Below are 13,734 nucleotides of genomic sequence, written 5' to 3' on the forward strand. Positions count from 1 at the left end.
TGCTTCGTATTGCAGCATATTCAGCAACAAAAGGTTGACATTGGTGCCTATGCGATTAACAAAGCCTGTTTGTCTTTTAGCTTTTTTGTCATGATCTATTGCCCATTGATTCAATTTATTTTGGAGGTAACCCGCAAATAATTTTCCTAAAGGATCTAATAAGGCTATCGGCCTATGATTAGCCAGATCTTTTCTATCTCCTGCCTTGTAAATAGGAATCAGAACTGCTGTTGTCCATGTTAGGGGAATCTCTTTCGTCTTTTCAATTAATCTTAAAAGGAAAAGAGAGAATTTAGCCCAATCTTCTGGCGCCGCTTTTAAATTACTGTTTGCTAAGCCATCTGGGCCTGGCGCTCTCGAAGAATTTAGTGACTTGATGGTACTGATGACATCTTCTAGGTCCCAATTAAGGTCCCAAGGATCGTCGTCTTTCTCTATATCCTTTGTGTCTGATTGTACAGTGTTTTTATATAATGTTGAATAATGATTCACCCATCTGTCTGCATCAACTTCTTGAATCATATTCTTTGATGTAGATGTGACATTTAGCAAAGACCATAATTGGGCGTGTATTTTTCTGATTCAATGCTTTCAAAATCGCTTCTGCATCGTTCTGTTTTATAGAGGTTTTGATAGATTTTATTGCGTTGGAATAATTGTTTTTATTTTTTTTATTTCAATATCAAAATTTAGTTCCCTGTTTTTTCTCAATTTTCGCAAGCGCTTGTAATGTTGTTTTTTTTTTTGTTTGGATTTCCACGTTAAAATAATGTGCATGGGTTTGTTTTTGTTTCTGCTTTGATCCCGCATGTTGATATTTTTCTAAGATCCAACCATAATTCAATTTTTATTTATCTTCAATTGGCGTATCTTCAAAATTTGAGACTATTTCCGATATTTGGTGTTTTATTCGGAGTCTATTCAGCCCATTTGTGAGATCAAGTTCAGGCAGCATTAGTCGTTGGTCGTTTATTGCATTGCTAGCCCATTCAATCTGTATCAGATGGTGGTCACTATCTGGCTGTATCGAATTTCCAGTCAAAGTTGTTAAATTTCGGATCCCTTCTGATATAAAAATATAGTCGATAGTTGAATTGGACGTTTCTCGTGACCATGTTGGTAACGGCTTACCTTTGCTATTAGTAGGTTGTTCACTTAGAAAGATGTTTCTCAAATTAAAGTCTCCTGCTATAATAAATTCAGTTCCACTGTTCGAGATGGCCAAGTTGTCAATTTCATCGCATATTGAATCTATGAATCTTGTCTCTGACATTGCATTTGGTTTCCAATAGACGTTAAAGATAGATATCAGATTAGCAGCCGTGGACACGTATGTTTCATTATTATTATCTGGTCGAATTCTGATAGTTAGGTATTGTGCTCACGGGTGTATGTTCTTACTTGCTATTATTGTCCAAGTTGGCAGTAATTTTGTTAGTATCAACATTCCTGTTGCTGGTCTTCCCTGTTGTGCTGATATAGCGGGGTTCATTAGGATACTATACCCATTGCATATTACCTCTTCGGTCAACCACGTTTCCTGCAAGCAAATGATATCCAGGTTGTCCAAAAATGTTGACTGTTTTTCTAGGAGATGTTTGTTTCCTCTTGTATTCCACAAGCCTAGAGCTGTTCTACACTTTTGAGAATTATTACCTCTTCGTTGTTATAGGTAAGTTTTCCTTCCACTTTGCTCGGCCTTCAAGTTTGGTTTTGTTTGTGTTGTCTCATAATAGTCACGCCATAAAATTTGTGTGTATTTCTATGGTCTTGCGCCTGGAACTTTGTTCTTGAGTCATTGACATTTTGCGCAGAACTTATCACTTTACTCTGTTCAGGATTATTGTTAAATATATGTTGCCTAAACAATGCCAGATTTTTTCCTTTTTTTCAGCCATCGACCGTGAAACAAAGATTTCTTCTATTTCGAACCCTAATGTTTCAAAGTGATGTTTGGTTGCCAAGACTCTTTGCATTGTGTCTTGTTTGTAAAAGTCAATATGTGCCTCTTCCGTACATCATTTTTTCAGAAACAATACAAGTTCTAGATCATCTGATTTCATTTTAGTCAATTGAGCAATTGCTTTGAACACTCGCAAAATGTTAGATCTGTTCATTATTACCGGGTCTTCTGTGTTTACTGTCTTCGGAAATAGGGCTATTCTATAGGCACAAGAAACCTTCAACGAGTTTTGGAAGATTGGTCTAACTAGTCTGGGACTTGATTGAACAATAGGGTTTTTGTTGTTAGTACATTCCACTTGCGTGTCTGCTGATGTCCAAGATTCATCATTGGATACTGTTGAATATTCAAAGGAAAAGTTAGTTGAAGCATCTTCTTTGTCATATTTGCTCTGAGATTGATCTATAACTGTATTTTGACATTCATCAACGATGATCAAAGTCGCATCTTGTGAGTTTAGTGACATTGAGTTACAGTCACTAAAATCATCGGTGGTTGATCTATCATTGGAATGGGATTTGCCGGTTCACAAGGCATTTCTTGGTTTATTACCTCCAATAGTGCATCCAGTGGTTCAGGCAATACTTGCATATCCACATTGGTGGCATCTTTTTGTATTATCGCCGTTTTTGTTCTTTGAGTAGTTAGTTGTATACACTTTTTTTGGATAGTAGGTTCCGTATTGTTGTTCTTTGACTCGTCTGGTAACAACATCTTCTGTACTGCCTTCCTTTTTCTAAGGAATGCACAAGAGCCATTGTGTGGGTTTTTTGTTGCTTTCTTGTTCTTTGGTTTGCTTGATATGTCTTGACCCACTATTCCCCGTTTGGAAAGATCAAATAAGTCAAACGGAGTACAAGAAGGTGGTTCAGCATTCACCTCCAGTATGGGTATTGTCAAATTACTTGGTATAACCTGAAGTGATTGAGTTTCATATTGTGTCGTTTGATCTGATTTATCCTCTATTTTATTTGAACATTCAGTTTGAGTATGATTTGTTACATATTGCTTTTGTTCCATCGTCTGCGATTGTTTTTTTGCTTTGTCATCAATTTGTTTTTTGGTAATTGTTGAAACAGTTTCCCAAAGATTCTGCTTGTCTACCCGGTCCACTCTTGCTAGTTCCGCTAGTCGCGTTTGCCACATTCTAGATGTTTCTGCTTCATATTTAAGTCGGTCTTGAATAGTGTTTACAAAAGTTTCTGAATAAGTTTGCTTAGTCATTATCATCGCTAGCAGCGTCGCTTGATCTTTTATAGAATCGACCATATACTCCTGGATCTTTAGAAACGGAATCATTGCGGTAGATAATACCGCCACCAGTGTGTTTTGTAAATCCTGCATTGTCGTTGGCATTCTTTGTTGGGTTTCCGGAGATTGACTTTGATGTTCAGTTGTTACACTTGAGGAAAAAGAATCCAATTCTTCTGTTTTAAGTTTAGGTGACAATTTATTCGAATGCATTGTATTTTTTTCTCCATGGAAACCTGTTCTTGGTTGTCCAATTGGCGTGGATGTCTCAATATTTCTTAATGGATTTGACGTAAAAGCTCCACTGAAGACTTTGTTTCTTTTTTCCTGAGAATCCATAATGGCGTCTATCTCAGTGATATCGAGAGATAGACGAGCGATGCGGACTGCTATGGGTTTGGTGTGGTCAATGACTCTTGCCGCTGTTGGTAGACATGTTGATTGCCACAGTAATTTTGCTGCTTTAGCTAGATCTTGTAAAGATGGCGTAAAGCAACTGTCATCTTCTATTGATTGCCCTGAAATTCTAGCTATAGATTGTACTGAGTGTAAAGTACCATCAGAGGGAAGAATGTGCATCGGAACCGCGTTGACTTCCGTGTTATTAATTATCTCTTTTCTGTGGATTCAATAAGCAGCTGTTATGGAGAAGAGAAGCGTCTCTTCCATCTGGAATCAGGTCAATCGATTTTGGAGTATTATGTTGACCATTCTTATTCCATTCTGTTGAATGGTTTGTTGTCAAAATATCATGTTTCGGAGAGTGACATTTCTGAGGTGGAAGTATTGTGGAATCAACATTTTTAGATAAATTTTCTACTTTTGGTGTCTCTCTGCATCCTTCAGTTCTTAAAGGTTCTTCACTATGATCATCTATTAGAATGATTTCCCCAGGTGGCGTGTACAAAATAGGGGTTTTAGTTATTTGGGCTAAAGATTCCTCTAGCTTCCCTTGCAGCCTAGTTCTAGGTTTAGACGGTTCCATAGATGGAATTGGGATGTGATACAGCAGGCAAGTCTTTGCTATAAATATGTTACGAAAATCAACTTAAACCTCGATGATTCAAGCACTTACCCGCCAAAACCAGCCGCAAACAGCAGACAACAGCGCGCCCTTTACTCCTCGCGGGCTTCAACCATATTTGAGGGAATCATTGTGCTCCTTACTCTCAAAAGCCATCCAACCTGCATGTTTTCAAGTCATCCAAAAAACTTTAATCATAAAAACAGTGAGCTGCAATACTGCTAAAAGAAACTGATACCACATGCCAACACTATGTGCATTCAAGCAACTCACTCCTTCCTTTACACAGACAAGGTCATGGGTAACTTGCACTAGCCAAGAAGACTACCTTGGAGCATTCTTAAGCCCACCTACAGGATTGTTTGTCGCACTGTGTCATGGAAGGATACCACACTTGATCTCTGTCCGAGAAGCTGTCAGAGCAAATTAGCTGACTTGTTTGATTAAAGCACCAGCTGCAACATATCTGCCCAACTGATGGTCACATTCTACTTACAACAAAGCCACCCTAACCTTTTGTACAGATTAATAAAGCAAGGAACTATTTTGATGCTTAAAAAAATTACAGCAGTCCTTTCAACAGAATGTTGAATAATGGCTGTTATATATAATATGTATATATTATATTATAATATTGTAATATGCAAAGGGATATTTAAAAAAGTCTGGTATACATGCTTTTTTATGCTTTGACTTGGCACTCTACACATCCCTAAGGCGGTAACGAAGTAATAGTTATAATATTCACATCTTATGGTTAACACATATGATGTGAATATTATAACTATTACTTCGTTACCACCTGTACTTAATATATTCACACCAATCAAGGATGGCTACTTTTCCAAGCAGCCTCACATGTATTGTGGCGGCACATGACACTCACACATCCAACATTACACTTTATTAAAACGGTTTCTTATATGGTCCAGAGATATAACCTCTGTCTCTTTGGCACAGTTCTTTCCTTTACCTTAAATATTGTCAGCACTTGGGTCACATGAATCTATTTTCCCCACTGCCTAAATTCTGTCTCTTTCAGAAAATGATTGGATCTTGGCTCTAACTTCTAAGATTCAATGGTCCTCCTTTCAGTCTCATCAATTATAGTGAGCAACTTTAGCTCGTCCTTTCAGTATCTGTATCAGCTGTAACTCTGCACCATTTCTTTTCAAGTTCTAGTCTGCAGGGTTACTCCTAATGACTTGCCCACTTGCTTTCACTGGGTTTTACTTCCAATGTCTTCCCACTATCGAGTGTCCTATTCCTCTGCTCTCCCTCTACATTGTTGGGCATCTCCGAACCATCTCCAGACTTTGTTTCGCTCTGTACCATCTGTCGCCAGGTTGATACACTTAAGCACATCTCCAAATTAGCAAATCATCTGCCGGCTTTCCTTGGTTCCGGTTTCTTACATTCCTGCAATGCCTCTGACCATTGACCACTCTCTGCATCATTGTGTTTTTCTGCCATCTTGGCATGGTGCTTGTCTCATCCTCACAGCTGCTTAATGCATTTTGCATCCGGCATCTACTACCTCCCCACTTTTTTGACTTGCCATCTTTCCTTGTGTCACCTGCACAGCAGCTCCATCATGACCTGTCCTCTCACTGGTTCATCTGCCATTCTGCCAAAATTATAGTGCAAGCATGTGCTTTTGCCGAAATGGTCTACAGATATCCTCGTCCCCAGCTCTGCAGTGGCACAGGGCATGTTCAAAGGTCACATGTGCATTCTTGACAGCCGTGGAATACAAGGTTCCTGCAGGCAGAGGTGGCTTTGTAATCATCTGCACCTCTGTTTCCAAATCTAATAATTGTATGCCTATCTGAGTGTGGTGACACGTACAGCTTTAAACATAATCCTGTCCTGATTGTGGCATGGTGACTTCATAAGAGCACACCATTATACAGCCACAGCAATCATATATCAGTATCACACTAGTGTCGGCTCTGTGCACAGGGACCCATATATGGCAGGACTGATGGTTATTGGTGTCTTGTTGGACTGTCTCCACAAGAGCCATTTAGAACAATGACCAGGATGTTTCCTCTTTGATCCCCAGAGGAAGGCCAGCACCTTCTTTCTATGGCACAGACTTCCCCCAGGACATCTCCTGGGCACCAGTAATTCAAAGACAGCACTGACATACCAAAGCCACTCTTAAACCAGGGTGCTGAAAACTGGAGTACCATTGAAGTCAGAAAGTATGGAAAGGAGTAAAGTTAGAGTAGCTAGGTTGGACAGTTGGGCTGAGAGAAGGGTTGCACTATCTTGATTTCTGCCAGGGCCTGCTACCACTTCCGGTCCCGCACCTCCCTTTGCTGCGGGCAAGGCACTTTGTGTGTAATGTTGGAAGGCAAAGGGCTCTTGTTACAACAGCCTGGATTGGATCCCTTACAGCAGGCCTGGTTTGGACCAATCCATGAGACGTTTTACCTCGATAAGGAAGAGGCACCTCCTGTTTCTCTGATTCATCTTTGGACTCTTACAAGGACAGGAAGGATTCACTGGACCTCTTTAGAGAGTACAGCCTGCTCCAAAGCCCTCTGCCATAGAGGTAAAGGCGGAAGGCATTCAAGGCAGAGGGGGGTAAACTGCTGTGGGCCAAGGTCGTTCTGCTTGCTCACTGGACCCTGCTGGTTTCGACCAAGCTCCCTGGTGTGGGAGTACAGAACTAAGGACTCGCCTTGTTTCTCGACCCCGTTTCTCGACCCTGCATTGGGCCTCCCGTTGAATTGCTTCTGAGCTACACCGATTTAGACATTGCCTGCCTGTCCCATGCTTCTTCATGCTATGTGTCATTGCTGCCTGGACTGCAACACGTGTTGGACCCAGTCAACCAGCTTGCCAACCCAACGCTTAGTCACCACCTAATGAAGCTCATTTAAGCCTGGCTCCCTGCTTTTGAGCCCCCAAAGACAAGACACCAAAGGTACTGTGAAGAGGCCCTGCCCTGGTCCACTTTTTGTCACCATCGTGATGTTTAAGCTCCCCAGCGCTACCTTTTTTCTACAAAGACATATCTTGAGCTATTGACATTCAATTCAGGTTACTTGCTGAACAGCCCTGCACATCAAACCAGAGTGCCCTTTCACCCAAAGTTCTGCGTTCTGTTTCTTTCACAGGGATGGGTTTTTAGTGTGTATAGGTAGTTTTTTGTACTTTATTGTTTGATTAACGTATCTTTATGTTTATAAAACCTTGATTGGATATTTTTATTTTGGTAACCATTGTGCTACGGATGTTTGGGTTTCTACTGTTACCAGCTCACACCACTGCTGACGATAGTCTGCCCTCGGCCTGCGCTACCAAAAAGCTGAAGGGGTATACTTTTTTCAGACTGTGCCTTTTTCACCTTTGAGTGGGATTGCTGCTGGTTTAGTAGTAGTGTGAGGCTGAGTAGGTAAATTACCCACTACTCATCCCTGTACTCCTGCATAGCAGCAGTCCTTTCGTCGCAGAAGAAATAGTCAATGATGAGGTTGGAACAGTAGTCGTAATATTGTTAAAGTTGCTTGTTTTTATCAAATTGGAAATTGGGATTTGGGGGTTCGTAAAACAATTTAAAAAATTCATATTTTCTATTAGCCCCCAAGTTTTTTTTTTAAATCTCTTCAAAACAAATAGGCAGTGTAGATCTACTCCTAATTTCTTACACAAGGTTTATCTTGCCTGCAGACTCGAGTCATCGTTTGTTTTGTCATCTTATGATTTGTTTATATCTTTTTACTTTTGGGCTGACAGCGCTTCCTCATGATTTTTAAACCTGTATTTTTAAAATGTTCATACAACAACCGTTAAATCCTGGAACCTCCTCTTTATCTTCTCTTACCAACTTTGCCCTCTCCTACTTTTATCTTTTTTTTCAAAATGTTTTGTACATAAACAATATATATATTTCTGAGGCTTGTGGAATCTGCTTAGATCACATGCTATGTATAGGCTGACATCTAGTGGAAGCTGCAGAATATTGCAGTTGTTGTTTTTGAAACTCGAAAGGGACGACGTCAACAGGGCGTGCCAGTAATAGTATCCCTAGTGTTATGTCTACTGTACCCATGGTGCTTCACGCGTCGAGGTCCCTCAGATTGTTTATTCCCGCCATAATAGTCTGTCACATATTGCGAAGTTCCTTCTGGCTATCGCCTTTGCTTAGAAAAATTAATTCTAGTATATTCTTTCTGTCCTTTGTTAGCTGTTCTCCCTCTCCCGCAAGATCTTCGGCGATGGCATCGAGGGCGAACTACTATCGACTACACCAACTAGTCTCGACAAACCTTTCATACGGCCTCGGAAGGCTTCAAAAGGCCTCGCCCCTCACAGTTCGGAGAGTGGGGGTGGTTCATTCATTAGTCTCGCTAAGAGAATGTATATTCACTTCTCCTCCCACTTATTTTGCCAGTCTGCCTTCCCCATACACAATGGAGAATACACCTTTTAAGTTTTTCCCATCCTGTAATCGTAATTCCCTTTGAAAGACTTGCACCGGGTGTGCAATCTGTCTCCCAAGGGATCATGCCGAGGGACAGTGCACGTCATGCAAACTGTTAAAGCCCAAAGCCCAAAACTTAAGGACAACAAAATGCTGGGCCCACTACGCCATGCAGGCCGAGGCCGCCATGGACGTTGAGGGAGCCCCCAGCGACTGCAGAATTGACGTCTACAGTGACGCTGAGGGCGATCGTGATCCGTCAAATACCTGCGTGCAAGCCCCCGACCCCAACAGGCAGGCCGGCAGTTCTGCTACGGAGACGATACCCGGTGGCACTAGCACGACCAAAGCACACCACACAAAACACACCTCCCACGGCCGAAAGTCGACCTCACAGCAGACCGGAAAGCCACACACAGCATCCTGTCCTCTGTGCCATCATGCTCGCCTCACGACAGGCCCCCGAACTGACAGGCAAGTCAGTTTCTGACACTGTGTCTAAAGTCTGGAAGTCCTCACACGCCAACGACCGGGCGTCGAAAGACACATCGACGGCCCCCTTGCATGCCAAAAAACAGTTGAAAAATACACCGAGCTTGAAGATGAGTGAGCGCATTAAGAAACACGTCCCAGACACGCTATTGAAGAGTCGGACGTAGAAGAACCATAAGTCTTCTAAAATACAGGGAGAGGGCTCTAGTTTGGGGACTATGACCCAGTGGGAGGGCACCATTTCGGGGGCTATGCGCCATAAAAAAACATGCACCAGAACCAACACCCACCCCACCTGCCTCTGTTCCCCCAGTTATCCCAAGTTAATCACAATGGACAGCAGAAACTGATAGTCATGAGATGGATGTCTTTCCTAGCTAATTTCTTTGATGACTACCCCTAAGTCTTAGTAAACCTTCAGGTTGCCCCACACAGCAGGCCAGCTACTACTCAAAGCAGGGCAGCAGTTACCCAGCCCCCCACCAAGAGAGCCCGCACAGACCCCAAACAAGCTTCCACCTCACAGCAGGATTTAGGGCAGCTTGCTTATTGTGACACTATGCAAGACTTCCAGGACACTGGAACTTACACTGTCCCGGAAGACCAAGGGGACATGGGTGATGTCGACCAATTTTATGATGAGGATGTCTACGCCATACAGTCGACAGATCACTCAGACCCACTGGTGGCAGACTAACCAGTGGATAATCAAATGCAGTATAATGACCTGCTCCTAAAAGCGGCAGAACATTTTAAAATCGATACACAAGAGACACAGGGCTCCAAGGGTATTCACCAAGGTACTGGCGGTAGTGGCAGCGCATCTATGCAAAGAATCAATCCCAGTGTACCCTTATCTGGACGACTTGCTGATAACAGGGGAATCCCCACAAATTTGCAAGAAAAATACCCAGCGAACAATCAATCTCCTGTTCCAATTGGTATTCTCAATCAACGAGAAAAAAGCAATTCTGGTTCCAAGCAAGAAAAAACAGTTCTTGGGAGCTGTCATGAAGACGGAAGAGAGTCTAGTCTTTCTGTCAAATGAAAGAGTGCAAAACATACTGCTGCAAATACCTCAGTATCTAACTGGTCGATAAAACCATAGGCAAAGCAATGCGTTTGCTCGGGATGATGGCATCATGCATTTACCTGGTTCCACATGCACGGCTGCGCGTGCGCCCAATGCAAGAGTGGTTAGCGAAACAATGGTCTCAGGCAAGCGGTCAGTAGGACGATCTAGTGGTTATTTGGCTAACCCTAGTTCAAGCTGTGGACAAAGGAAAATCTGTGGAAGGGAAACCCCTTCCATGACATGGCGGTGCAAGCGGTTGTCACAACAGACTCATCACTCACCGGTTCGGGGGCCCCATTACCTTCATCTCACAGCGCATGGCCTGTGGGCTCAGATCACAGCCCAAAATCACATAGACCTGTTAGAGCTGCTAGCAGTGCTCAAAGCCCTGCAAGCTTACCAAGTGCACCTGTCGGATCAGACAGTACATGTCCTCACGGACAGCACCACTGCCATGTTTTACATAAACAAGCAGGGGGGCAAACAGTCCTAACCCAAAGAATTTGGAAGTGGGCACTCAAGCGGGGCATGTTCCCAACGTTGCAACATGTTCCAGGGGAACTCAATTCTCTGGCAGACTCATTAAGCAGAGATCCTCTACCCGGAGAGCACAAGTGGCAGCTCGACAGAAACATCTTAAACAATATCTTCTCCCTATGGTGTTACCCCCCCCCCCCCCCCCCTTTAGACTTGTTCGCCACAAGCCAAAACATGCAATGCCCAGACTTTGCATCCAGGTTTCACCAACACAGGTCCAAGAGGAACGCCCTGTGGATGAACTGGTCAGCGAAATTTGCTTTTCCCCAAACACCGCTACTGAGCAGGTTAGTGAACAAGATGCACCAGGAACAATTTGCTCCTATGTGGGCGAGACAACCTTGGTTTCCACATCTGCTCAAACTGGTGATGTGCGATTGTTAGGCAAGGTTCGTATGCAGTACGCTCTGGGACCACTACACAAAACTAGGACTACAGGTGTAAGCAAAACCAACCTTTGGTATACATCTATACCACACAGTTGTTGGTAGCGAGCTGAGCAGCCAGGCTTATCTCAAGAGGGAATGTGAGCTTGTAAGGGTGTTACACAGAGGTCTATAATTACAAGTATTCAGATAGACACTTATATTCAAGGTTTCTTAGTAAAACACTTATTAATTTATTACACAGTCAGTTAGAAAACATTCACTAAAATGAGGCAATCAATATCACACAGAAATATACTACAGTACTTTACACTATCCGGTTCTGAGACATTTAAGCTACTTTGAAGTAGGAGCACAATGGCATTTAGAGCATTTGAAGTAGGAGCAAAAACGCATACGTTAATAAAACGAAAAATAGAGTTACTCTTAAACAGTGCAAATAGTTGGAGTTCACCAGAGGAGTTGCTTCAATGCAATAGGTAGGCCAAAGTCAATGGGCTAGAGTCTTGTATAGGAAGAACGGTTCTGGTAGTTTAAACGGAAAAGTCTTTGCCACGGTTCTCGGAAGTAGTTCATAGAAGTAAGGTTTGTATGTCGGGTCACAAGCTGACTAGGCCTGCAAGTTGCCAAAGTTTTACGCACTTTCGCAGTGAGAAGTAAATTCTCTCGTTCGGGTTTTCACAGTACCTTGTATTGACGAAAAAGATGCAGCTGAAGACTTCTGTTCCTGCAGATCTCGCTGTTCCTGAGTCTCAGTCGTGGGGACAAGAGGGAGGACGTCAGGGGACTCCTGCACTGCCAGCTTTGTGACCAATCCCCATGCAAACTGGCAAATCTTCGATTCCGGTAGCTGTCTTAAAGCACACAAACTGGTGTCCTCCTCCCTGGCTATTTGGTTTCCTGCAGCACTCAGAGGAAAATACAACCAGCTCTGAGAATGGTGTCCAGTTGGCTTACGAGTTGATTGGTTCCACCAACTCAAAGGGAGAAGTCGTCCTTGAAGGGCTTCTCTGTCGAGATGAACTTGGCGATTCGGACCTGCAGCAGGGCTTCACCGGGCAAACCAACGGTCCAGGAGTTGCAGCAGCCGTCCTCTTCCAGCTAGTCTTCGGTTCTTTCATTCCAGTGGTCGACCCTGCCTTCCAAGCCAAGAGACTCGCCTTTTAAAAAGTTTTCCCCCATTAATTCCAGCCTAGCTGCCCCTCACCCAGCAGGGTGGCTGTCCTTGTCAGACAGTCAGCCAGCCAATCACGCCAGAGTGCATTTGGGTCTCCTAGGAGACTAAGCACAGGGAGTTTCGGGCACCTCCCTCACTTCCTGCCCACCCCAGACACTCGGGTGCCAGAGGCGATCTTCAGTCCTCAAACCCGCCAAAGGCTTAGAAACAAAGGGACCAAACCTAGTTTGGCGCACAGAGACAAACTCTAGAAAGACCTTTCCAAAAAGAAATGGTGAAAAAAGACTGGGACCTGTTTAAACAAAGGGGGCTCAGACGCCATCTTGAAGAACATGGCTCCTGTGATTTTTAGCTACCGGTGTTCGCGGTCGGGAAAATCATGGTAGTTTGTTGTAAAACCACTGCCACCACACATTTAGATAGGAAAGGGTAGCATTTGACTGCTACATAGTTTCTAGACATAGGGGATACTAGGTAACCCCTCCAGCACTCTATTAGAAGATAGTGTGTGCTGGGTCTAGGAATTTAAAAGGACTAGTAAAGCCAATTTAACTTTACATTCTCTGGGAAACAATAGTTTATCCCAGAGAAGGTGTTTAAACCTTGGGACAGCCTAAAAGGCTTCCCTGTGCCACTGCACTGAGGGTGCTGTGTGACACACATGAACAGATGATGCCTATGGAGTTGTCTAAAACTCCATAACCAAAAGAAATAAACACAGAAAACAGAATTAAAAAGTTAAAGTCCCAAAGTTTAGCAAAAGAGCTGGAGGGCTCTAAAGTAGCGGGAATTGGCACATTTATGAGAATTCTCCCAACAGCGATCCAATCAAACCTGCATGCCCCTACAACATGCTCACACAGCACAGGGGGGACAACGTTCCACCCACACTCTTAGTCTGTGAACTTGGCAGCTTGGCTCTTGTAGACCATTTAAAATTACCTCAAAGTTGTATGGAATCCTAAAGGAGGCACGCAAACCAGACACTGTTACTTTAACAAATGGTAAAGATTTGTATTATGGTGCCAGTCAAAAAATGTAAACCCAATTGAATGTACTCCATCACACATTGTTCATTACATGCTCCACTTACTAGACTCTGGGCTAGTGTTTAACTCCATCAAGGTTCACGTAACAGCTCTATCCACGGATACCACTTCTCAAAGCAAGGTGTCCTGGTGGAAAGTCCCTGGCCCTCATTACAACCCAGGCGTTAAGGGGTTAACGGCGCCGTAAAAGGTGGCGGCGCCGTTAACCCCTTAATGCCTGATTACGAGGACCCTTTGCGGGTTGGAGACTTTAACGCCTGCTTCTTGCAGGCGTTAAAAACCAACCCGCAAAGGGACCTTGGTGCTAAGTACGGTGCCGCAATTTGCGGCACCGTACTTAGCGCC

General features: G+C 43.4%; 1 protein-coding gene across 2 annotated transcripts in view; it reads left to right on the plus strand.

Moving 5' to 3' along the window:
• The window catches only part of BCR (BCR activator of RhoGEF and GTPase), a 684,728-nt gene that overhangs the window by 273,916 nt on the left and 397,078 nt on the right, over nucleotides 1–13,734 (plus strand). The gene's annotated exons all lie outside the window — the stretch shown is intronic.

This window comes from Ambystoma mexicanum, chromosome 10 (genome assembly GCF_040938575.1).
Source record: "Ambystoma mexicanum isolate Mex_15411 chromosome 10, UKY_AmexF1_1, whole genome shotgun sequence".
Taxonomy (NCBI): Eukaryota; Metazoa; Chordata; class Amphibia; order Caudata; family Ambystomatidae; genus Ambystoma; species Ambystoma mexicanum.